Below are 26,287 nucleotides of genomic sequence, written 5' to 3' on the forward strand. Positions count from 1 at the left end.
ACACTGCAACAACCAAGTTGACAAGTTACTCTCCCTTTTTTCCCTCCCTCCAACTAAGTGGTCTGAAAGTAGCTTTAGTTTTATGGCTATAAAATAGTTCATCTTGATTTGCAGTCTGGTAATTCATTTTCTAAGGACTGTTTAGAATTTATTCAGGGGGAAAAGGAAACTGTTGGTTTCTCTAACGGATTCCCATTATATGACAAAATTTAACTTTTGTATTTTATGAGGTTTTATGTGTTCCACTAAAACCATTAGCTGGTTGTCTCCTCATAATAAAATTTAATCACTTATATGATACCTTGAAAGCCAATGACAGTTTTGCATGTATTTATGTTTTCTTTCATTTAAAATATGTGGGTGTCATAAAGATAGCTCTTATTGGGGTGGGGGAGAAAAGGGCTGGCACTAAAAACAGAAAATCTGTTAGGATCGAGCATTTATGTATTACACCATAAGAATGAAGCACTGAAGCCTACAAACTGCGTGAAATTTGAGAAAAAGTGAATGCTAATCCATGACTACCATTCATATTTCAGTGCTTACCTGAAACTGCCCAACTCCGCGCTCTATCCCATATAAAGCCACTTGATGGTTATGAGATTTTGGCAATTTGACAAAAATTTTAATAGTAACAATGAGAAACAAATTCAAAGGATAGGTACATACACCTTGGAAAAATGTCTCAACAGAAGCTAATCTCATTAGCCTGCCCTTTGCAATCAGAGACACTCTTAGAATTCCACTTCCAAGTAACACTTCCCAGATTTGGGTGGTTAATAAAGACAAGAAGAAAAGTGATGTTTTTTCTCCCCCTCATCCCACTTCCACCTACAGAGTTCCAATTATGGCATCGCTTAATCACCACACATATTTATTTTAGAGTTATTCAAACGCATTATGAATTTAGATGTCTATTATTAGATTTATTGGTGCTAATGATTTGGATTTAAATAGCATTTTTCTTTCTGAGGCTATAACAATTTTTTGTGAATGACCTAATTTACTCTCTCTGTGTGCCTCAAATGGGAGGTAAGACAGGGCCAAAGGTCATCAACCCATTTGGCGTAAGACAATCTTATGCCCCAAATCAGAAAGAATTAACTAAGGCTCCACAAATTCTGTTAATAATAGATCAAAGAACCAGCCAGATTTTTTAACTGCAAACAGTGCAGTCACCACATATATTTATAAATATATTATATATTTAATATTTTAAATATATGTTAATATATTAAATAATATATATCATTAAATATATGATAATATATTTATATTATTCACATCTCCAGCAAATAGCATAGTATCAAAAGCAAGAAATATTTGTTAAAAAAGTAATATGAATTGATATATCAACTGATCAGTCAGTCAATCAGAGAGAGTTTCAGATAGAGGATTGCAAATTCTCAAAGCTAGTAGAAGTAAAGCTGGGGTGTTTTGTAGACTACCCCTCCAACTAGTAAACTGTATATGCTCCTTTCAAAAAAGAGGCAAAGGATGTTATTGGGCTGATACATAGATAAGGATGTGTCTATGCTACCATAGTGATGACTTCTGGGGAATAGGAGTACTCATCAGTACTCCTCCACAACCTCCCTTACCCTTTACAGAGATGAATAAATTTCCTCATCAGGGAAAAAAGCTTTTCTTTCTATGATGTAACATAAAGACTAGATGGAAATGTCTCTAGGAAAGTATACCACAGTAGTCTGTACTGTGGGGAAGAGGTGATTTACTGTGAAGCTAATGAGGTTTAAGTTTCAGGGCCCCTCAGCTATCCAGACCTCTCTCAAGGTCCTGGAAGGACCCTGACAATGACTTTTCATCACTTTTGTTGAATTTCCAATGGTAAGGTATTTTTGTTTTCTGTTTTTGTAAACAAAACACCCACCCCCTCAAACTGTACATGTTTCAGACCCCACAAATCCTGCATCTCCACTGGTTGTGGAGTCAAATTTATTTTAAAATTTCAGTGGTATAACATAACAAAGGTTTATTCAAGGTTCTTGCTTCCACAAGAAAGCTGGTAGCTCTGTTCCATACGGTCACTCAAGGATCCAGCTGATGAAGGCTCTTGCCATCTTTTGACACTACCATCTCAACATGGGTCTACTAGGGTTGTGTCAGCAAGGGGACAAATGTGGAAAACTTACCAGCTTAAAATTAATACTTAATCACTTGTCATCATAATCCATTGACCAGAACTAGTATATGGATCAAGCTTAGTGCCAAGCGAAGGTGGGAAAATTCCCTGAGTGCCCAGGACAAAGAGGGTAACTGAATGTAGTGAGCACTATTAATCTTTACCCCCAAAGACCCTCTGATTTTGTTTCACATGGAAATGTAGTTAAAGTGAACAGAGAGAGTGCAAGAGCACAAAGGTATTCATTTCCTAGGGAATGGAATGGCAAGAACCCATCTTAATAATGCCAACATCAGAAAAAACAGATTTTAGGCACTAAAACTCATCTGGAGATATTTAGCAATACGAGGAAAGATTAAGAGACCAATTCCTGGAGTTACTAGAACAAGTCTATGATCAGAAGGATTCAGAGGTACTTGGATATCCTAATCCCACATGAAATAACCACTTTTGTTTTGTAATAAAGCTCAAAATTCCTCAATGTTTTCCCATTGTCTAAAGAACAACAATCAAACATTAGCATTCAAGGTCCTCCAAAATCCAGCTTCTGTTTAATTTTCCTGCATCTTGTTCTTCCCACTTTGCTTCCCCAAACTTGTCACCCTGAACAACCCATTCTTCCCTGAGTAGATACACTGTCTGCCTTTTGACCGTACACTCTATCCTCAACATAAAATGCTCTCTATTCTTTCTCTTATGCAACCAGCGAACTCATTCTTCAAGTCAATGTCCAAAAATCACCTCTCTCCAAAAAGCATGCCCCCTTTATAGGTCCTAGCTAAAAACAGATTCTGCCATTTTGTCCCATTTCCTTTTGTGCTTATTTCAATTATATATCATCTTGCTTATAGGTGCAATCTCCTTCCTGTTGGACCTTTAACCTCATCCATGAGGGAGACCAGAGCTTTATCCTCAGCACTTGGTTCAGTCCCTGGCACATGGCAGAATTTAATAAATTATGGTTGCATGAATGACTAAGGAGGAAAGCTAGGGACTAAAGGGAATTTTAGGATTTTCTAATGAGGCTAAGGTATAGGTGACCCCAAAGTTAGAAAGGGAGGAAAAATGACTACTTTATGAGAGCAGATACTACTCAATTAGGGATATACACCCATATGTCTATACAGGACCTAGTGCTGTAATTTTCAAAGTGCTACTTAGTGCTGGTGTTTCCATAATTGGGATGAAGTGAGAAAATTCCATGCTCACTGGCCCTAAAAGTCACCCTTCCACCTGGGTAATGCAACAGTCCAAGCTTTAAAAGATGTATGAATCACCTCTTCCCAGAGGGACCAGACAGAGAGAGGTGTACTTTCTCACACAGCACAGTTATTGACCTTCCATTGTAGCAAATCTGCAAATGTCAAAGCAATGAGCGTTTCTAAGTAGAAAGCTACTGTTAAAAACAGATGTTTAAAATACAGAGCCTTGAGAGCTGCCTTCTCTTCAGACACACTTGCTAACAATTCTAAGAAGCAAAGAATTCAAATATGTATCATTGCCTCTTTTTCCTCTCCAAGACTAAAGAAAGGATATTGAATGAGACTTCACCTTTGTTTATGAAATTTAAGACTGAAGAACAAATTCCTAAGGTCAAGATGAATCCCAGGACAAAAAAATGTCAAATGGCACCATTACACTGTGTGTGTAATCATGCTGTAGGTTTGTACAGTGCCTCTGATTCTCTAAGTCTTCTCATAATTCTCATGGGATCCTTAACTAATCTTTGGCTTAGACCCATTTGACAGATGGGGAAACTCATCACCAGCAAAGATAGGACATTCCTAAATGTTGATAAAAAGGTGAAGTTTTCCCAAGGCAAAGGAGAAGAAGAAGGAACTATAATAGATTGCCAATTCTATTTTGAGGGCATCATATCAGCATATTTATTATCAAGGTACTTCTCTGGGTACATGGATAATGTGAATGTGTCTCTGAATCATTTAGTCATTCAACATGCAACTTCAAATATCAACTACATTTAGCATTGTGCTAGGGATGAAGCATAAAGAAATAAGTAATGATCCAGCTATGAGTGCATTAACAGAAACAGATGAGAGATTATAAAACAATGGGGTTACTGTAGAGGTGTGGATAGGCTTAGAGACTGTCAAAGAGAGTGAAGTAAGTCAGAAAGAGAAAAGTAAATATCATCCAGTAATGCATATAAGGACGCTGAGAGAGGGCATCAGAGGGAACACAGAAAACTAGCCAATCTGATCACAAGGACCGCAGCCTTGTCTAACTCAATGAAAATAGGCCATGCCGTGCGGGGCCACCCAAGACGGATGGGTCATGGTGGAGAGGTCTGACAGAATGTGGTCCACTGGAGAATGGAATGGCAAACCACTTCAGTATTCTTGTCTTGAGAACCCTATGAACAGTATGAAAAGGCAAAAAGATAGGACACTGAAAGATGAACTCCCCAGGTCGGTAGGTGCCCAATTTGATACTGGAGATCAGTGGAGAAATAACTTAAGAAAAAATTAAGGGATGATGCCACAGCAAAAACAACATCCAGTTGTGGATGTGACTGGTTATAGAAGCTAGGTTCAATGCTGTAAAGAGCAATATTGCGTAGGAACCTGGAATGTCAGATCCATGAATCAAGGCAAACTGGAAGTGGTCAAACAGGAGATAGCAAGAGTGAACTTCGACTTTCTAGGAATCAGTGAACTAAAATGAATTGGAATGGGTGAATTTAACTCAGATGACCATTTTATCTACTACTGAGGGCAGGAATCCCTTAGAAGAAATGGAGTTAATGGAGCTAATCACGATGGTGTGATCACTCATCTAGAGCCAGACATCCTGGAATGTGAAGTCAAGTGGGCCTTAGGAAGCATCACTACAAACAAAGCTAGTGGAGGTGATGGAATTCCAGTTGAGCTATTTCAAATCCTAAAAGATGATGCTGTGAAAGTGCTGCACTCAATATTTCAGCAAATTTGGAAAACTCAGCAGTGGCCACAGGACTGGAAAAGGTCAGTTTTCATCCCAATCCCAAAGTAAGGAAATGCCAAAGAATGCTCAAGTGGGTGAAGTCGCTCAGTCATGTCCCACTCTTTGCGACCCCATGGACTGTAGCCCACCAGGCTCCTCCATCCATGGAATTTTCTAGGCAAGAGTACTGGAGTGGGTTGCCATTTCCTTCTCCAGGGGAAGAAGGACCTGGGGGTCGAACCCAGGTGTCCTGCACTGCGTGCAGACACTTTACCGTCTGAGCCACCAGGGAATCCCTTAAGAATGCTCAAACTACCGCACAATTGCACTCATCTCACACGCTAGTAAAGTAATGCTCAAAATTCTCCATACTTTGGCAATACGTGAACAGTGAACTTCCAGATGTTCAAGCTGGTTTTAGAAAAGGCAGAGGAACCAGAGATCAAATTGCCAACATTCGCTGGATCATTGAAAAAGCAAGAGAGTTCCAGAAAAACATCTATTTCTGCATTATTGACTATGCCAAAGCCTTTGACTGTGTGGATCACAAGAAATTGTTGAAAATTCTGAAAGAGATGGGAATACCAGACCACCTGACCTGCCTCTTCAGAAACCTGTATGCAGGTCAGGAAGCAACAGTTAGAACTGGACATGGAACAACAGACTGGTTCCAAATAGAAAAAGGAGTACGTCAAGGCTGTACATTGTCACCCTGCTTATTTAACTTATATGCAGAGTACATCACGAGAAACGCTGGACTGGATAAAGCACAAGCTGGAATCAAGATTGCCGGGAGAAATATCCATAACCTCAGATATGCAGATGACATCACCCTTATGGCAGAAAGTGAAGAGGAACTAAAGAGCCTCTTGAAGAAAGTGAAAGAGGAGAGTGAAAAAGTTGGCTTAAAGCTCAACATTCAGAAAACTAAGATCATGGCATCTTGTCCCATCACTTCATGGCAAATAGATGGGGAAACAGTGGAAAGAGTGAGAGACTTTATTTTTCTGGGCTCCAAAATCACTGCAGATGGTGAATGCAGCCATGAAATTAAAAGATGCTTACTCCTTGGAAGGAAAGTTATGACCAACCTAGACAGTATATTAAAAAGCAGAGACATCACTTTGCCAACAAAGGTCCATCTAGTCAAGGTTATGGTTTTTCCAGTGGTCATGTATGGATGTGAGAGTTGGACCATAAAGAAAGCTGAGCGCAGAAGAATTGATGCTTTTGAACTGTGGTGTTGGAGAAGACTCTTGAGAGTCCCCTGGACTGCAAGGAGATCCAACCAGTCCATCCTAAAGGGGATCAATCCTGGATGTTCATTGGAGAGTCTGATGTTGAAGCTGAAACTCCAATACTTTGGCCACCTGATGCGAAGAGCTGACTCATTGGAAAAGACCCTGATGCTGGGAAGGATTGGAGGCAGGAGGAAAAAGGAAAGGGGACGACAAGAGGATGAGATGGTTGGATGGCATCACCAACTCAATGGACATGAGTTTGGGTGGGTCCTGGGAGTTGGTGATAGACAGGGAGGCCTGGCGTGCAGCAGCTCAAGGGGTCGCAAAGAGTCGGACATGACTGAGTGACTGAACTGAACTGAACTGAACTGAACTGAATGTATATATGTGGAATCTGAGAAATATTGGTATAAGCAATCTTATTTACAAAGCAGAACTAGCAACACAGTCGTAGAGAACGAACGTATGGATACCTAGTGTGGGCCCAGTGGGTGGGATGAATTGGGAGATAGGGATTGACATATTTACACTACTGATACTATGTATAAAGTAGATAACTAATGAGAACTTGCTGTATAGCATAGTGAACTCAATGCTCTGTGGTGACCTATGGAAGGGAAATCCAAAATGAGGGAATATATGTATACATACGGTTTACTGTAGAAACTAACACAACATTGTAAGGCAACTATACTCCAGTAAAAATTAAAAAAAAATAAAACAATAATAGGGAAGTTTGATGATGTTGAGGTGCTGGGGAAGCATGGGAACACAAATAAGGTCAAATGGACATTACCAATGGAAGCAAGGAAGTCTTCCTGGAGGAGCAAGCACTTAAATGAAAGATGCAGAGAAATTACCACATGAATAGAAAACAATCAAATGAGGCAAAAGAGACTCAGGAACAAAGACACAGCACAAGAAATAAAACATCTGTGCAATGCAAATCATTTGGGTGGGTAGACTACAAAGCAAGAAACACAGAGAAATGTTGAATGTCAAGACATCCTGCAGTTCAGTTATCCACCTCAGGAAATAAACGCTTCCTCGGGTTTTCCGGAGGACTGATGACTGGTTTGGTTAGGAAGAAACATTTAGACATCTGTGACATAGACCTTCAAACCTGCACCAGTGTCTAAAACAGATTTCATGCATTGAGGCAAAGGCCTCAGATCCAGCTTCGAAGGCCACAGTGAGAAATCGCTGCTACAAATCAAGAGAAGTTCTCCTTTCTCTTCTAAGTGCACTTTGGCAGAGGAAGGTGCCCATGCAAGGGGCCCACCTCACAGTGGGACGGACAAGAAGGCATACCTCCCTGCTCTGAAGCTCCTGTTCCCCGGGGCAAAATGAACTCACCCTTTGCTTGTGATATGGCAAATGTATTTCACTGGGGAGAAGGTTTTTTAACCCTGTAATGACAGAGAATCATAAAGATGCAAATACCCTCTAGGGAGGAAACAAGTGAATAAGCTAATAGTCACTGGGGAGAGCCATCTTTGCAAATGAAGAGGAAGCAGGGTCAGGAAGGCCAGTGACAGGGAGGAAACTGGAGCTGTTCGCGTCTGCCTGCAACGTGGGAGACCTGGGTTCGATCCCTGGGTGGGGAAGATCCCCTGGAGAAGGAAATGGCAACCCACTCCAGTACTCTTGCTTGGAAAATTCCATGGATGGAGGAGCCTGGTAGGCTACAGTCCATGGGATTGCAAAGAGTCAGACACGACTGAGCAGCTTCACTGACTGACTGACTATTGTCCAGAGTTGACCCTATCTATAACCTCATACATGGGTCACACTTGATAACAGAATTGGGAGAAATACCTCAGGACAGGATTCAGCCAAGTTCTCCTATCAAGCACTGGGTAATAATGCTTTTAGGCTTTGTAGACCATCAGGTCTCTGTTAAAATCACTCAACTCTGCTATTACAACTCAAAAGCAACCACAGACACTATGTACAGATGAGCATAGCTGTGTTCCCATAAAACTCTTACTTCCAAAAATATGTTGGCAGCCAGATACGCTTGGGCCATAGCTTGCTGATCTCTGTCTTAGAGCAGTGGTTCTCCAAGTGTGGTCCTAGGACCAGCAGCATCAGTATAGCATCACTCGGGAGCTGACTAAAATTCTAATTCTCAGCCCCATCCCAGACTTCCCAAATCAGATACTCATGGTCTTGGGTCCAGCAGTCTGTATTTTACTGGCAGTGAAAGAATCAACCTTACTCTAAATGGTGACTCTGGTGTCAGTAATTTGGTAAAGACAAGGTTTCAAACCACACTGTGTACATTCATGATCAAAAGGAAATCTGCTCTGTTAAAAAGTGCTCTTCTGTCTAAACAGGAGATAGGTTGTGAGAGGATGTCTTGCAAAACTCAAAAGATCCTCTGCAAGTTTTCTCACTCACCCAATAGCCAACTTTTGTGACTCATCAGCTAAAATATCCTTTCTGGATTTGAATTGATCATGGAAAGAATTTCAGAAAACACAGCAGCTCTGGTAACAGAGAAATTGGTAGATGACAGGCTTGGTTTCCTTAATGGAAAACCAGCATGGCTTTCTTCAGCAAATGGTGAACTGAGTATTAAAAAGGTATTAAGCTGCCTCCTTTGCCATGTTAAGTATGCATTCATTTTCAAGATAGCATTTAAAATATTAAAACATCTAGCAATTTTATTACTAACTCATTTAAAATGGTGACCATGAAAAATTTAGTTTAAGCTACTTCATGGCAAATAGATGGGTAAACAGTGGAAAGAGTGAGAGACTTTATTTTTCTGGGCTCCAAAATCACTGCAGATGGTGACTGCAGCCATGAAATTAAAAGACGCTTACTCCTTGGTAGGAAAGTTATGACCAACCTAGACAGTATATTAAAAAGCAGAGACATTACTTTGCCAACAAAGGTCTGTCTAGTCAAGGCTATGGCTTTTCCAGTAGTCATGCATGGATGTGAGAGTTGGACTATAAAGAAAGCTGAGTGCCAAAGAATTGATGCTTTTGAACTGTGGTGTTGGAGAAGACTCTTGAGAGTCCCCTGGACAGCAAGGAGATCCAACCAGTCCATCCTAAAGGAGATCAGTCCTGCATGTTCCTTGGAGAGTCTGATGTTGAAGCTGAAACTCCAATACTTTGGCCACCTGATGCGAAGAGCTGACTCATTGGAAAAGACCCTGATGCTGGGAAAGATTGAGGGCATGAGAAGAAGGGGATGACAAGAGGATGAGATGATTGGATGGCATCACCGACTCAATGGACATGGGTTTGGGTGGACTCCGGGAGTTGGTGATGGACAGGGAGGCCTGGCATGCTGCGGTTCATGGGGTCGCAAAGAGTCGGACATGACTGAGCGACTGAACTGAACTGAACTGAACCCAATGATGGCTCATGAGACACTTAAAAATACACACACAGATAACTGAATTTTTAAAGTAAGTTCCTTATTAACTTCTTTCCCCTCATCTATTACCATTGCTATTTTCCAGCTGTATAAACAGTCTGGAGAATATGCCCTGAATGAATTCACCGTTCAGAAAACAACATAATTACAGCCATTCCAGCAAACCGAGTGCCAAAAAAGCTACAAATTAATTGAAGGTTAGCATTGAAAATTAAATCCTAGTCAGCTTGAAGTCATCTTTTAGGCTACTTTCTATAGAATTAAGCATAGAATTCATTCCACATCAGTTTGGCTGACAGAGTTTTGAAGTTCAGATGGACAAATGGCCTTCTCCCCAGCCATCACTTTCCTGTGATCTGATACTGCTCATCTCAAGTGATGCTCAGCAACAGTACCTTAGAACCTGATCATGATTTATGCACAATGCAGGACCACTTCCTATTCTCCTATAAATACACAGGTCTTAGAAAAATCACAACTTATATTGCCCTGTTCTATTGTTAATGACCACTAAGACATCAGCAAAAACATTTTTCTCTTTTATTTTTATTATTTCATTTTTTCAAATGTACAAACCATTTGCAAAAACAATACAAAGGATCCCCTATACCCTTCATCCAGAGCCTCCAAATAGAAATAGATTTACAATATTAATAAATGCTAATAGCCAAAGTCCAACTATCAAAATCAGAAAATTAATATTAAAATTCTAAACCACTATCTAATGGACAGACCATCTTCAGACTTCACCAACTGTCCCTCTAATGCACTTTTATTGGCCCAGGATCCAATACAGGATCACTTGTGGTATTTATTTGCCATATTTCCTTAATGTCCTTTGATCTGATCATCAATAAATATTTAAATCCAACAAGTGTTCATTATTGCCAATATTGTGGCAAGCTCTGAGGATTCAAAAACAGTTCTGGCCTTTGACACACTAACACTTGATTTTGAAAATCAAACTAAAAGCCAGACAAATCATTCAAAAGCCAGACATAGAAAAATATAATGAAGCATTGCTTCTTTTAGAAAAAAATAAACAAAACAACATTACTTAAATTTGAAAAAAAAGATATCATGAATGAAGATGATCTCAATCCAAAAGATTCTTGCTTATAAAAAAATCATTGTTCATGGCTGAAAGCAACAGAGAAATTGCACATAACTGTGAGCTACTGTACTGTCTGCATGGTCAATGTTTGTACTCCTCACACCTAAGAAGGCTTGGTCAACAGAATGGGCTCAGTTCAGTTCAGTTGCTCAGTCGTGTCCGACTCTTTGAGACCCCATGAACCGCAGCACACCAGGCCTCCCTGTCCATCACCAACTCCTGGAGTCCACCCAAGCCCATGTCCATTGAGTTGGTGATGCCATCCAACCATCTCATCCTCTGTTGTCCCCTTCTCCTCCTGCCCTCAATCTTTCCCAACATCAGGGTCTTTTCCAATGAGTCAGCTCTTCGCATCAGGTGGCCAAAGTACTGGAGTTTCATCTTCACATCAGTCCCTCCAATGTATATTCAGGACTGATTTCCTTTAGGATGGACTGGTTGGATCTCCTTGCAGTCCAAGGGACTCTCAAGAGTCTTCTTCAACACCACAGTTCAAAAGCATCAATTCTTCTGTGCTCAGCTTTCTTTATAGTCCAGCTCTCACATCCATACATGACCACTGGAAAAACCATAGCCGAGAGGAGCTACCCAACGTCCAAGGTCAGGGGCGGTGGCCAAGAGGAGCTACCCAACGTCCAAAGTAAGGAGCAGCGGCTATGCTTTGCTGGAGAAGCTATGAAGAGATACCCCATGTCCAAGGTAAGAGAAACCCAAGTAAGACAGTAGGCACTGAGACAGGGCATCAGAGGGCAGACAGACTGAAACTACAATCACAGACAAGTAGCCAATCTGATCACATGGACCACAGCCTTGTCTAACTCAATGAAACTAAGGCATGCCATGTGGGGCCACCCAAGATGGACAGGTCATGGTGGAGAGGTCTGACAGAATGTGGTCCACTGGAGAACGGAATGGCAAACCACTTCAGTATTCTTGTCTTGAGAACCCCATGAACAGTATGAAAAGGCAAAAGGATAGGACACTGAAAGATGAACTCCCCAAGTCGGTAGGTGCCCAATTTGCTACTGGAGATCAGTGGAGAAATAACTCCAGAAAGAATGAAGGGATGGAGCCAAAGCAAAAACAATACCCAGTTGTGGATGAGACTAGTGATAGAAGCAAGGTTCAATGCTGCAAAGGGCAATGTTGCATAAGAACTTGGAATGTTAGGTCCACAAGTCAAAGCAAATTGGAAGTGGTCAAACAGGAGATGACAAGAGTGAACATCAACATTCTAGGAATCAGCGAACTAAGATGGACTGGAATGGGTGAATTTAACTCAGATGACCATTATACCTACTACTGTGGGCAGGAATCCCTTAGAAGAAATGGAGTAGCCATCCTAGTCAACAAAAGAGTCTGAAATGCAGTACTTGGATGCAATCTCAAAAATGACAGAATGATCTCTGTTCGTTTCCAAGGCAAACCATTCAATATCACGGTAATTCAAGTCTATGCCCTGACCAGTAATGCTGAAGAAGCTGAAGTTGAACAGTTCTATGAAGACCAACAAGAACTTCTAGAACTAACACCCAAAAAAGATCTCCTTTTCATTATAGGGGACTGGAATGCAAAAGTAGGAAGTCAAGAAACACCTGGAGTAACAGGCAAATTTGGCCTTGGAGTACAGAATGAAGCAGGGCAAAGGCTAATAGAGTTCTGCCAAGAGATTGCACTGGTCATAGCAAACACCCTCTTCCAACAACACAAGGGAAGACTCTACACGTGGACATCACCAGATGGTTGACACTGAAATCAGAATGTGCTCAGTAAGAGTCAAATGAAGTGGGGAGTTGGGTCATCTCTGAAACCATGCAGAGGATTTGGAATATTCAGGATAGATCCAGGTATCAGCCTGAAAGCCCCTCCTGACAGCGAGGAAACTCATTCAAACTCCAAACTAAACTTCAGAAGCTAATTACCATCTGAGGACCTTTTTCTTTTTGTACTGCTTTGAAACAGGTTGTGTAGAAAGGCACTGTAAAACACTTGGTGGAGAAGCAGAGATTTAGACTGAAGGATTTTTGGCAAGCCAAATGGTATCTCTATTTACTTCATATCTTTAAGATATTTATAAGATACTTTAAGGTATCTATCTTTAAGATATCTATGTGTGTGTTAGTCGTTCAGTCATCTTCAATTCTTTGAGATCCCATGGACTGTAGCCCACCAGGCTCCTCTGTCCATGGAATTCTCCAGGCAAGAATACTGGAGTGTGTAGTCATTCCCTTCTCCAGGGGATCTTCCAGACCCAGAGATCAAACCTGGGTCTCCTGTATTGCAGGCAGTTACTTTACCATCTGAGCCACCAGAGAAGCCCTAAGATATTTCATATCTTCATATCAAATTGCAAATCCATGACTCATTCAGTGCTGTATTTTGTGAGATTTCTGAATCTTGGAGTTGTGAGAACATCAAAAGTTGCTAGTTCAGCACCTAAATGGATTCATAATCATAAGTTCTTCATAGCGCTTCTAACAAAAGGTACAGCCCCTGTCCACTCTTCTAGCCCTATCCAGCTTTAGCAGCATCTTCCTGATACTCCTTCACACTACACACGTCACCTCTCATTTTACATTCTTCCTCCTATAGTCACAGACAGTAATTCTGGATATATATCAATTCGTCAATGCCTTTTAAAAATATGGATTCTAAAATGAACCATTCAAAATTCTCTGAGTCTGATCTGACCATCACAGTGCACAGTGAATCTGTCATCTCACTGGTACTGATACTACTTAAATGTGTATGAATCACACAGTTTTTCTAGTAGTTGCATCATAGCATTGACATATGGTGGGTTTTCAGAATCAGTTGAGTACTGAGTCTTTAAAAGTGTGCTGCTAGGGTCTGGCTTCATTTTGTGTATTATGTACTACAGCAGAGAGACCTGGAGGTCCTACATGTATAACTTTATATTTATCTATTTTGGATTCTACTTCATTATATTTGACCCATGGTTGCAACAGTTCCAGACTTTCCTGATCAAGAAGCACATAAATGAGTTCCCTACCTTTTTCCTGTCATCTACCAATCAAACAAGAAGCCATCTATGTCATCACCAAAGCCATTATTCAAAATATGGAACAACATAAGATTACTGGAAGAAGCACAAACCCAGTTAATTCTCTGGAGACAAACCATGCTTCATTAGGTAGCACTCTTTGGCATGTGATTAAATGGTTACAAATGTATTAATTTATTACCCTACCCACATTTTAGCACTTTGGTTCACAAAGCTCACCATAGATTTTACCAAAAGTGTTGTTGAAACCCAGGTTCACTAGATCTTTCCCTGGTCTATCCCAAAATGAAAATGGTTTAGCCTAGCAAGACTTAACAGGCTTCCCTGGTGGCTCAGATGGTAAGGAATCCACCTGCAACCTGGGTTTGATCCCTGGGTTGGGAAGATCCCCTGGAGGAGGGCATAGCAACCCACTCCAGTACTCTTGCCTGGAGAATTCCATGGACAGAGGAACCTCGTGGGCTACAGTCTGTGAGGTCACAAAGAGTAGGACACGACTGAGCAACTAAGCACACATTCAGCAAGACTTAGCCACAAGCAGTGAAGTGAAGTGTCGGGTAAGTCGAGAATGTTTCACCTGTTCTACTCAGAGATGAGTGAGCACTGAGTGAGAAATAGTCAACTTCCACTATCACCAAAAACAACTTGTTTCTGATCCAGTTGCTGAATGCTGCATCTGAATGCTCCACCTGAATGCTGTATCTACATTCTCCCATTGATACTGTTTTTATTTCTCTCTCTCCCCTTTTTTACTTTTAATATAATACAGTTTCACTGATTTTCTAGAACATCTTTTGGCATTGTGTCTCCCTTTCTTCATGCAATTTCTCTTCAAACACTGGTACTACTTTCCTTTACCGGGAACTGGTATCATGAAATTTCATTCCACTAAGTCTGAGGAGTCATGTATGCCTCCCCGGGTTAAAATCTCAAATTTGCTTTAAACTTTATTTCACACTCAATATAATCAATAAAACCCTGGCATCTATATGATGACACATGCATTATTTCTCATTTCCTGCCCAGGAATTTTCTTCTTCAACATATTGAATACCTATTTTATGTTTCTTTTTTCTTTTTACCTTTCAACTTTTGTCTACTTCTATTCTATACTTCCCGGTGAAACCAAAGTTCAAATACAAAGTGTATGCTCAGCCTCTCAGTCGTGTCCAACATTTTGTGACCCCACAGACTATAGCCGGCCAGGCTCCTCTGTCCACAGGATATTCCTGGCAAGAACACTGGAGTGGGTTGCCATTTCCTACTCCAGAACACAAACTGGTTATGGTGCAAATGCACAAACTCTTTGGAAACAAAGGGTAACCATTTCTAGAAGCCACCAAAAGGACAAGAGTAAGAAATGCTTTTGCTAATTAGCCTCAGAGAGTTGAATTGAACCAAGGATTTCAGGTTAATTCCAATGAGCTATGACCTAATTTTGGTAAGATGCTTGAGATTTTTAATTTAAAAGCACTTTGCCAATGAAAGCATAAGGGTTACAAATTTCCTGAGCCATCTGGTCCCCTACATAACGTAATGATTTCAAAAATTTAGATGGGGAATGAATGGATAGATAGAATGGATAGATAGATAGAAAAATAAGGTATTTATTCCTCTGCCCACTACTCATAAAGAAAAATTTCCATCTTCACTCAAGTCCATTTCAGTTCAGTTCAATCACTGAGTCGGATAGATAGAAAAATAAGGTATTTATTCCTCTGCTCACTACTCATAAAGAAAAATTTCCATCTTCACTCAAGTCCATTTCAGTTCAGTTCAGTCACTCAGTCGTATCCGACTCTGTGACCCAAGAATCACAGCACACCAGGACTCCCTGTCCATCACCAACTCCCGGAGTTTACTCAAGTCCATTTAGACAGATGTTATTCCAGTCACAGTTCAGACTGTGCAAGTGAAAAGTAAAAACAAATAGCATGTACAAATATATAACCTACACTGTTAAAAATATTCACAATGATAAGTTCTGAGGATCTAACATACAGCATAATGATTATCATTAATAACACAGTATTGTACAGTTAAAAGTTGCTAAAAGCTGCTGCTGCTACTGCTGCTGTGTCGCTTCAGTCGTGTCCGACTCTGTGCGACCCCATAGACGGCAGCCCACCAGGCTCCCCCGTCCCTGGGATTCGCCAGGCAAGAACACTGGAGTGGGTTGCCATTTCCTTCTCCAATGCATGAAGGTGAAAAGTGAAAGTGAAGTTGCTCAGTCGTGTCCAACCCTGAACGACCCCATGGACTGCAGTCCACCAGCTCCCCCGGCCATGGGATTTTCCAGGCAAGAGTACTGGAGTGGGTTGCCACTTCCTTCTCCGGTTGCTAAAAGAGTAGATCTTAAATGTTCTTACCACAAAAAATGGTAATTACGTGAGATGATGGTGGTGTTAGCTATGGTGATAATCATTTTGCAGTAAATAAGTATGTCAAATCAACACATTGTGCATCCTTAACACAATGTTATGTGTCAGTCCTATCTCAATAAAGCTGGAAAAAATATATTCACTAGGAGAGCTGAACCAAGAAGCTACTCCTAAAAGAATCTAAGAGCAAGAGTCATTGTAATAATGCCTTCTACTTATTTATTACTTATTATAGCCAATTCCTTGACATTCATTAACATATTTAATTTTCAGAGTAGTCAAATGAGGCAATTACTAATGTCAACTCCATTTTACAAAAGTGGAAACTCAGATTGACAGAGGTTAAACCTTCCCTGATATTTCGGATCTCATAATCAGGATCCAGGGTTGGTACCCAGCTGCCCTGTGCCATCTGTTTCTCTCTCCACCCCTGTACCACAGCACAGAAGTTGTTGGGAACTGTGGTAAAACTTGGACAATCAACAAAAAAGGTATGTGTAATATATTCATTGTTTATGCTACTTCACCCTTTTTAACCCTCTCAACCTTCCTATGTGGTAATAGTATCACCCTCACTTTGCAGATAAGGGAGAAAACAAGCAGCAAGAGATGGGTACACGCTTTGAGACTGAGGACCCTACCTATTGTCAGGGTAACTGTCATCATCAAATTATGTAATCCTGTTTCTTGCTTTCTGTATTTAAGTAAAAAACAAATTACGCTGGTTCTCTGTGAAAGAAATAATTAAACATTAATCACATCATACACAACCTCTCTACTCCCTGTGTTCCTCTTTGTACAGGAAAGAATGTTGGAGTATGTGGCTTTCCAGCTACCCTCAAGTGAATTATTTTAAAAATAATAAGAAGAAAATATTACCCCTCCCTTACAATAGCCAAAAAGTTCATGAAAATCAGTGTAAAAAAATTTATCTCTAAGTGTGTTTTGTGGTGGGGTGGGCAGCAAAGAAAACAAAAGATATTCCCCATCTTTAAGCAAATCTTCTGATTTGACATGACTACTTCTGTTTTCTCTAAAGGTGTATTTTCTGACCTCCTTTGTCATCTTTTGAGACCCTACTAGCTAAGATATACTCTGAAAGATCTGAGAGGTATCATTCTCCCCAACCTGCACCCTTCCCCTTGTTTAGGGAAAAATATCAGAGAAGTGATAGTGATTCAACTCCCCAAATGACTCTGCTCCCTGCTGATTGACCTCATTTGGGGAGAGAGCAGCGTTCTCTCTCACCTCAGATGCTTTCTTTAATGTAGCATTGGCTCTGCCCTTGGCCTTTGGCAGTTTGAGTACAGAGCCTCAGAGGCTGAGGCTTGAGGTGGTAAAAACATATTCCACAAAGGGCTGGCCCTTTCTGAATTATCACTCATCCTTCCCCAGCATGGTCCCCGTTTTTTGTTGTTTTTTTTTCTAAAATATGAAGGATGTATAAAGGACACATAAAACTTTAGTCAATAGGCCCATTATTGTGATTGGCTGAAAACCATAAAATGCATCCATCAAGCCATTGTGTTGCATCTTGTGTTAAATTATGGTGATAAATAGTCCTTTATCTGTGACGTCACCTACTAATCTATTCCAAAAACTATTCACCACTGCCATTATGCATCATTCATGTTCCTAGAAGCTTGCTAAGAAAAAAAAAATCCTCTACATGATAAAGCCACACACAAGATTGCACTTGACTCTGCAGACGCAAATATTGTCTGTTATTTTCATGTCATACTGTGAAACAATTGCTTCTTCAGTTCCCAAAGTTATCTCAAGTGTGCAGTAATGTCCTCAGCTCTCAGCTCTGGGCATTGTAACTCATGTACTTTTAATTGTTTATAATTTACATCAGAACTGGATGGAGTCCATTTGCACTCATGCTGTTTTATAACTACTAGATGACATATTTTTGCCACCTTGCTCTGAGTTGAATTTAATCCTATTGACAAGCCTTTAACATAGAAATTTGGTGTGGAATGCTTTAATATTCTCAGGAGCTATGCAAAAGGCTGTGTGCAGTTGCTATTAGTATGTCTGGGATTTAGATCTGATTTTAAACAAAATGTTCTCATAAAATTAGACATTGTTCTTAGTTCTCAGAAAACACAATTTATTAAAATGAAATCAAAAGAAGAAAGTGTATCTTTTAAATTCCACTTTCAAATGTAATAATCTGTTTAAAAACACATACGATAGCATTAAGTAGCTTTCTCTACATCAGCTTGATGGTGTGTTATTAGGTGGTCTTCTTAAAAGAGAAAAAATAACAACTACCTAATTTCCTTGACCTACTCAAATAAGAGGAGATGAAATACAGAATGAAACAAATCACTCATTGGAATTTCACTCCAAAAGTTGGATCCTAATATACTTGTTTTACCTTTAGTTTTAACCCAAACAATCTGGGGAAGTGTTTCTTGCTAAGCAACACCTTGGAGGTGTCATAGCTCCTCCTTATTATTTAAATCACATATGATATGATTGTATCATAAAGAAGAAATAAACAAACATAAACTGCTCAAGCTTAGATGGGTAACATCCCATATCCACCTGCTCTGCTTACTTATGGATCTTTAAAATTGCTTTCTTGATGGACACACAGAAAAGATTCACTAATATGTTAATTGAGGAGAGAAACATAACCAGATTTTCTTCCCTTACTGTTCTTAAATGCCCAGTAGAACTAGTAGCAAAATATCATTTGCCTGAAAGTTGCTGTTTAGTGCAAATCCTATCCAATCAGTTATGGAAAACAGCAGAAAGTCAAATCACTTCAAAAATAATGGCCCCCTTCCCTGACCTCCTCCCAGTTATCATCACTTAGAGAATCCAAAGGAGATACATATTGCATGAGAAACAGAAATTCTAAAAACTGAACAATCTTCAGGCCAGTCTTATAAGTTTGGCTTCAACTCAGCGTTCAAAGTAAAATATGTTCTGTCTCGTCCGCTCTGATAGTCACACTCACATGTGGTGTCTGCAGAAAGAGGAGTGGCTCATGCTTTTAATCTTAGTAGAAGGGGTCCCATTCAAAGGCCATTGTCCCAGTGTTCTTTCTTTCTTTACACGTTTTCTCCCCTCTCTTTCTCCAATTTCTAAAACTATGCTTATTATGGAGAAGAATCATATTTTAAGTACATCTAAACATCAAAGTTAACCTTTCCTCACTGCTGAAACCACACACACACACACACACACACACACACACACTCTGTTCTTTCTCACTCTCGCCTCACACCCATATTCTGACAAATCCCTGATTCCTCACCATTGTAGAGTAACTGCTGTTCTTGCCACCTTTTTGCTTCCTGGTGGGTCTGTAATTGTCAACTCATCCCTGGAGCAACATCAGGATCACTCAATAAACTGATTGTCAGGGGATATTTGAAGAACAGAACAGCTTGAGCTCTAGAAGCCAAGTGCCTTATGGCCTCCAGCCCAGAAAAAGGAAGCAATGAGGATGAACAAACCTTATCCCATTCCACTCCTCTAACACATTAATGAGAATTAAGCAAATGAATTTCATTCCCTCTTTCTACTCAGAGAGAGCAAACAACGACATGAAGAAGATTAAAGAATTAAATAAAACCATCCCTGAAATGTCTTTTATGTGGAAGGAAACTAGGGGAAAGATATATAGCTCCTGGATTTGAAAAAGTTCACTTCAGCCCTTCTTCAAGTACATACAACTTGCCTATTTTTCTTATAGCATGACTTGCCCATACGGAAATAACACTATAACAAGGATTCTTCTATCATGATTCCTTATTTGAAGTAGTGGTAAAGTGTTATATTCTCAAGCTTCCAAGTCTAAGATTCCAATATGCATTATATTTTAGAATTCTGTTGGAAGTATGCTATATCTTTCACAAGGAAAAAGCCTGCATCATCTGCGTCAATGTGTGTGCTCATTTGTGTCCAAATCTTTGTGACCCCATGGACTGTAGCCTGCCAGGCTCCTCTGTCCATGGGATTCTCCAGGCAAGAATTCTGGAGAGGGTTGCCATTTCATCGCTTCAGGGGATCTTCCTGACCCAGGGATTGAACCTACATCTCTTGTGTCTCCTGCATTGGCAGGCGCGTTCTTTACTACTAGCACCTAATGGGTACTAATCAACATGACAAGATAGACTCAGAGCAGCCACCTCTGATTATGTTTATGAGGAAAGATCAAGATCATAGGGAATTTCTGAACTCATACAAAGTGTATTTCTGTTAGAAGATCATTACATCAATCAATACATGAAGCCTGGGGAGGGACACAATAGCAAGAAGCACAGGCTCATTGCCTACTCTGTGATTCAGCCATTAAAACTTCTCAAATCACCCAAAATATATCCTGTTAGCCCCATTTTATAGACAAGAAAATAGATATCCATAGAAGTTAATAAAATGAACAAAGTCACACAATGGGGCTCCAAAATCCATGGGTTTTTTCAATCTATCAAGCTGCTTTTCAAATAGGATAAATCCTTGAATTAAGGCAGCATTGATGGGAATGGAAAGGAGGGAGTGAAAGTAACAGTCCAGTGAAAGTGAAAAAATGAGCACATGAATACTATGTATGATCTGTCTGTGCAAACACACAATTGCACATTTACTGCAGGGATAAGTCAACAAGCATTTTTTAAAGATGGTTTTGTGCCAGGCACCAGACCCATGCTGGAGTCAGAAAAATGTAGAGGATACCATATTGGCTCTGGAGGAGCTTATAGTCTAATGAAGAAGACACATAACAAGATCGTTTCCAGGTGGTAAGTGAAGTTTGCAGTGTTAAGTTTCCTAAGAGAAAAGGAGGGTGGGCACCAGAGCTGAGTGTCAAAAGACAATTAGGTCACAAAGAGAAAGGGGAGGCAAAGGCATGTCACATGGGGGGATGAGCTGCTGAGGTGGAATTGTAAGACCCCATGGCCACCCACTAGCCAGCCACCCCACTATTAAACTGTAGCAATAAATAACAAAATACAAATGTGAATAAACCAAGCCCAAAGGGCATAGCAGCTCTCAAATACAAATCAGATATTTCTGCAGCCTAAAAGCAAACAAGTAACATCAGTCTTTCAGGTCTCATCCAGAAGCTTTGGGTCTGGGTGCTCATGGGCTGTGGATGCCAGCAGAGGAGTCCAGGAATTCCTACTTCTGCGAGTAAACAGAGATGAAGAATGCCTCATACAAGACTGATCATGAAAGCCAGCCTTGAAACAGGGGCCTGCCAGTGAAAAAGGCCACAACCAGCTGCTGGGCTGCAAGCAAGCTCAGCAGATAGCATCCCATTTCCTCTTCGAGTTCAGAACCAATTGAGAGACAAAGAGAGGAAGAGTCAGGAAGACAGAGATCAAAATGCATGTTTTATTACAGATAAAGCTAAACCGATGTAGGTTAGCTGTAGAGCCCATTGGACTTGGTAACACTTCCCTGAATTCGACAGATTGACCCACCCAATAACAGAGAGTAATGCAAAACTGCTCGCTCCTCTGCAAAGGCACAGCAGAGATTGTATCTTGGCTCAGAGGGCTGATGAAAATTCTCTCACTCCTGTGTGCAGGCAGTCCTCCCAAAATGCCCAGGAGAGCCTACAGTTCATATACGCATTCCGTCGCAAAAACTCTCTAAACAAATAAGTCAGTCCTCTCCTGGGGAGGAGTGAGTGACAGGATGGGAGAGCAGCCAGAAGTATTACTTGAGTGGAATCCCCTGTCACAGTCCTCTTTTCTCAATGGTGTCCTCTATCTAGGGCTATTATTTGCATAAAATTTTGTTCCTAAGAGGCTGGAAATGACCATTTCCAGCCAACACGGCCTCACAACCCTCACTGACTCAGGGGCACCATCTGTTTTCATCCTTATTTTCATCATGAGACTAAAGTGCCACAGCACCCATTGAATACCTAATTGTGGACTGAAGAATCTGGGTGACTGGACAGAGGTAACCTCAAAGGCCTAACTAAGGAGGGATGAGAACAGAGGGACAGAAAGTAAAAGTAACAAACCCCACTGATCTGATTTCAAGATCAGCCTGAAAACTCCAGTTCCAGAACATATGAGAGAAAACCTAGAAGAGCAACCAATAAATTCAATATTTGGAAGAGCACATCCTGAAGAAAATGAAAATAATGGGACAATTGGTAAATAGGTTTAAAATTATATTTGATATCCTCAAAGTAATAAAAATATATGAATAACAACCGAAACAGGGAATAGGAAATTTTAAAGAAGACAGATTAAATAGAAATGAAAATGGGTATCTGTTGGCATGCTCAGTCACTTCAGTGGTGTTCAACTCTTTGCAACCCCATGGACTGTAGCCTGCCAGGCTCCTCTGTCCCTGGGATTCTCCAGGCAAGAATACTGGAGTGGGTAGCCCTCCCCTTCTCCAGGGAATCTTCCAACCCAGAGATTGAACCCAGGTCTCCTGCATTGCAGGCAGATTCATTACCGTCTGAGCCACCAGGGATCTGTTTGCAAAGAGATTTAACTACAATTTTAGAAATATGAAACAGTATCTCAAATAAATGAAAACAATAAATTTGATAAACTCCAGACAAATACTAGCTGCAGAAAGAATTGGTGAAATGGAAAATATAACTGAGGCATCAACCAGTAATGCAGCACAAAAAGATAAAACTTGGAAAGGGCAGCTCTGAGGCATAGAAGATTGAGATCCTAACTGAAGAGTCATGGGCATCCAAACAGAAAAGAATTGAGAGAGTGGCAGACAAGCAGTAATGGAGATGATGATAGCTGAGGATTTTCCCAAATTGAATAAAGATCCCATCTTCTCAAACTGAAGGCACATAACAAGTACCAAGCAAAAAAGTAGAAAACTAATTCTATACTGAGGAACATCATAATGTCACCAAGGAGAAGGCTAGCATGATGATATGGTAAACTTAGAGTTTTAGTGCTCATGGAGCATAAAGATTAAGACGTTGATTGACAAAATATGAAAGCAGAGCCAGGGATCATATCAATGAAGAGTCACAAGTTGCTGTTGTTGTTCAGTCACTAAATCATGTTCGACTCCTTGTGACTCCACAGTCTGCAGCACAACAGGTTTCTCTATCCTCCACTGTCTCCTGGAGTGTGTTCAAATTCATGTCCATTGAGTCAGTGATGCTATCCATCTCATACTCTTTAGCAATCTACTCCTTTTGCTTTCAATCTTTGCCAGCATCAGGGTCTTTTCCAGTGAGTCAACACTTTGCATCAGGTGGCCAAAATATTGAAGCTCTGGCACCAGTCCTTCTAATGAATATCCAGGATTGAATTCCTTTTGGATAGACTGGTTTGATCTCCTTGTGGTCCAAGGAACTCTCAAGAGTCTTCTCCAGCACCACAATTTGAAAACATCAATTCTTCAGTTCTCAGCCTTTTTTATGATCCAACTCTCACATCTATACATGACTAAAGGAAAACAATAGCTTTGACTATATGGACTTCTGTTGGCAAAGTGATGTCTCTGTCTTTTCTAAATCCAGCTTGTACACCTGGAAGTTCTAGGTTCACATACTGCTGAAGCCTAGCTTGAAGGATTTTGAGCATAATCTTGCTAGCGTGTGAAATGAGTGCAAATTTATGGTAGTTTGAACATTCTTTGGCATTGCCCTTCTTTGGGATTAGAAAGAAAACTGACCTTTTCCAGTCCTGTGGTCACTTCTGAGTTTTCCAAGTTTGCTGAGATATTGAGTGCAGAACTTTAACAGCATCATTTTTGAGGACTTGAAATAGCTCAGCTGGAATTCCATCACCTCAACTAGCTTTTTTCATACTAATATTTCCTAAGGCCCAATTTTTGATGTGACTGGTGATAGAAGCAAGGTCCGATGCAGTAAAGAGCAATATTGCATAGGAACCTGGAATGTTAGGTCCATGAATCAAGGTAAATTGGAAGTGGTAAAACAGGAGATGGCAAGAGTGAACGTCGACATTCTAGGAATCAGAAAACTAAGATGGACTAGAATGGGTGAATTTAACTCAGATGACCATTATACCTACTACTGTGGGCAGGAATCCCTTAGAAGAAATGGAGTAGCTATCATAGTCAACAAAAGAGTCTGAAATGCAGTACTTGGATGCAATCTCAAAAACGACAAAATGATCTCTGTTCGTTTCCAAGGCAAACCATTCAATATCACGGTAATCCAAGTCTATGCCTTGACCAGTAATTCTGAAGAAGCTAAACTTGAACGGTTCTATGAAGACCTACAAGACCTTTTAGAACTAACACACAAAACAGAGGTCCTTTTTATTATAGGGGACTGGAATGCAAAAGTAGGAAGTCAAGAAATACCTGGAATAACAGGCAAATTTGGCCTTGGAGTACAGAATGAAGCAGGGCAAAGGCTAATAGAGTTTTTCCAAGAGAATGCATTGGTCATAGCAAACACCTTCTTCCAACAACACAAGAAAAGACTCTACACATGGACATCACCAGATGGTCAACACTGAAATCAGACTGATTATATTCTTTGCAGCCAAACATGGAGAAGCTCTATACAGTCAGCAAAAATAAGACCGGGAGCTGACTGTGGCTCAGATCATGAACTCCTTATTGCCAAATTCAGACTTAAATTGAAGAAAGTGGGGAAAACCACTAGACCATTCAAGTATGACCTAAATCAAATCCCTTATGATTATACAGTGAAAGTGACAAATAGATTTAAGGGACTAGATCTGATAGACAGAATGCCTGATGAACTATGGACGGAGGTTCATGACATTGTACAGGAGACAGGGATCAAGACCATCCCCAAGAAAAAGCAATGCAAAAAAGCAAAATGGCTATCTGAGCATGCCTTACAAATATCTGTGAAAAGAAGAGAAGTGAAAAGCAAAGGAGAAAAGGAAAGACATACCCATTTGAATGCACAGTTCCAAAGAATAGCAAGGAGAGATACAAAAGCCTTCCTCAGCAATCAATGTAAAGAAATAGAGGAAAACAATAAAATAGGAAAGACTAGAGATCTCTTCAAGAAAATTAGAGATACCAAGGGAACATTTCATGCAAAGATGGGCTCAATAAAGGACAGAATTGGTATGGACCAAACAGAAGCAGAAGATATTAAGAAGAGGTGGGAAGAATACAAAGAAGAATTGTACAAAAAAGATCTTCATGACCCAGAAAATCATGATGGTGTGATTACTCACCTAGAGCCAGAAATCCTGGAATGTGAAGTGAAGTGGGCCTTAGGAAGTATCACTATGAACAAAGCTAGTGGAGGTGATGGAATTCCAGCTGAGCTATTTCAAATCCTAAAAGATGATGCTGTGAAAATGCTGCACTCAATATGCCAGCAAATTTGGAAAACTCAGCAGTGGCTACAGGACTAGAAAAGGTCAGTCTTCATTCCAATCCCAAAGACAAGCAATGCCAAAGGATTCTTAAACTACCGCACAATTGCACTCATCTCACAGGCTAGTAAAGTAATGCTCAAAATTCTCCAAGCCAGGCTTCAGCAATACATGAACCATGAACTTCCAGATGTTCAAGCTGGTTTTAGAAAGGCAGAGGAACCAGAGATCAAATTGCCAACATTCGCTGGATCATCGAAAAAGCAAGAGAGTTCCAGAAAAACATCTATTTCTGCATTATTGACTATGCCAAAGCCTTTGACTGTGTGGATCACAAGAAACTGTGGAAAATTCTGAAAGAGATGGGAATATCAGACCACTTGACCTGACTCTTGAGAAACCTGTATGTAGGTCAGGCAGCAACAGTTAGAAATGGACATGGAACAACAGACTGGTTCCAAATAGGAAAAGCAGTATGTCAAGACTGTATATTGTCACCCTGCTTATTTAACTTATAGGCAGAGTGCATCGTGAGAAACGCTGGGCTGGAGGAAGCACAAGCTGTAATCAAGATTGCCGGGAGAAATATTAATAATTTCAGATATGCAGAAGACACCACCCTTATGGCAGAAACTGAAGAAGAACTAAAGAGCCTCTTGATGAAAGTGAAAGAGGAGAGTGAAAAAGTTGGCTTAAAGCTCAACGTTCAGAAAACTAAGATCATGGCATCCAGTCCCTTCACTTCATG

General features: G+C 40.4%; 1 long non-coding RNA gene across 1 annotated transcript; it reads left to right on the top strand.

Moving 5' to 3' along the window:
• Positions 1-14,353: 14,353 nt before the first annotated feature.
• On the top strand, positions 14,354-17,008 carry LOC145544625 (uncharacterized). The gene is made up of 3 exons (XR_014081493.1): positions 14,354-14,419; positions 16,517-16,734; positions 16,808-17,008. It is a non-coding gene; the product is annotated as an uncharacterized LOC145544625 (long non-coding RNA).
• The last annotated feature ends 9,279 nt before the right edge of the window (positions 17,009-26,287 follow it).

This window comes from Giraffa tippelskirchi, chromosome 4, assembly GCF_054371585.1.
Source record: "Giraffa tippelskirchi isolate mGirTip1 chromosome 4, T2T-mGirTip1v1.2.pri, whole genome shotgun sequence".
Classification (NCBI taxonomy): Eukaryota; Metazoa; Chordata; class Mammalia; order Artiodactyla; family Giraffidae; genus Giraffa; species Giraffa tippelskirchi.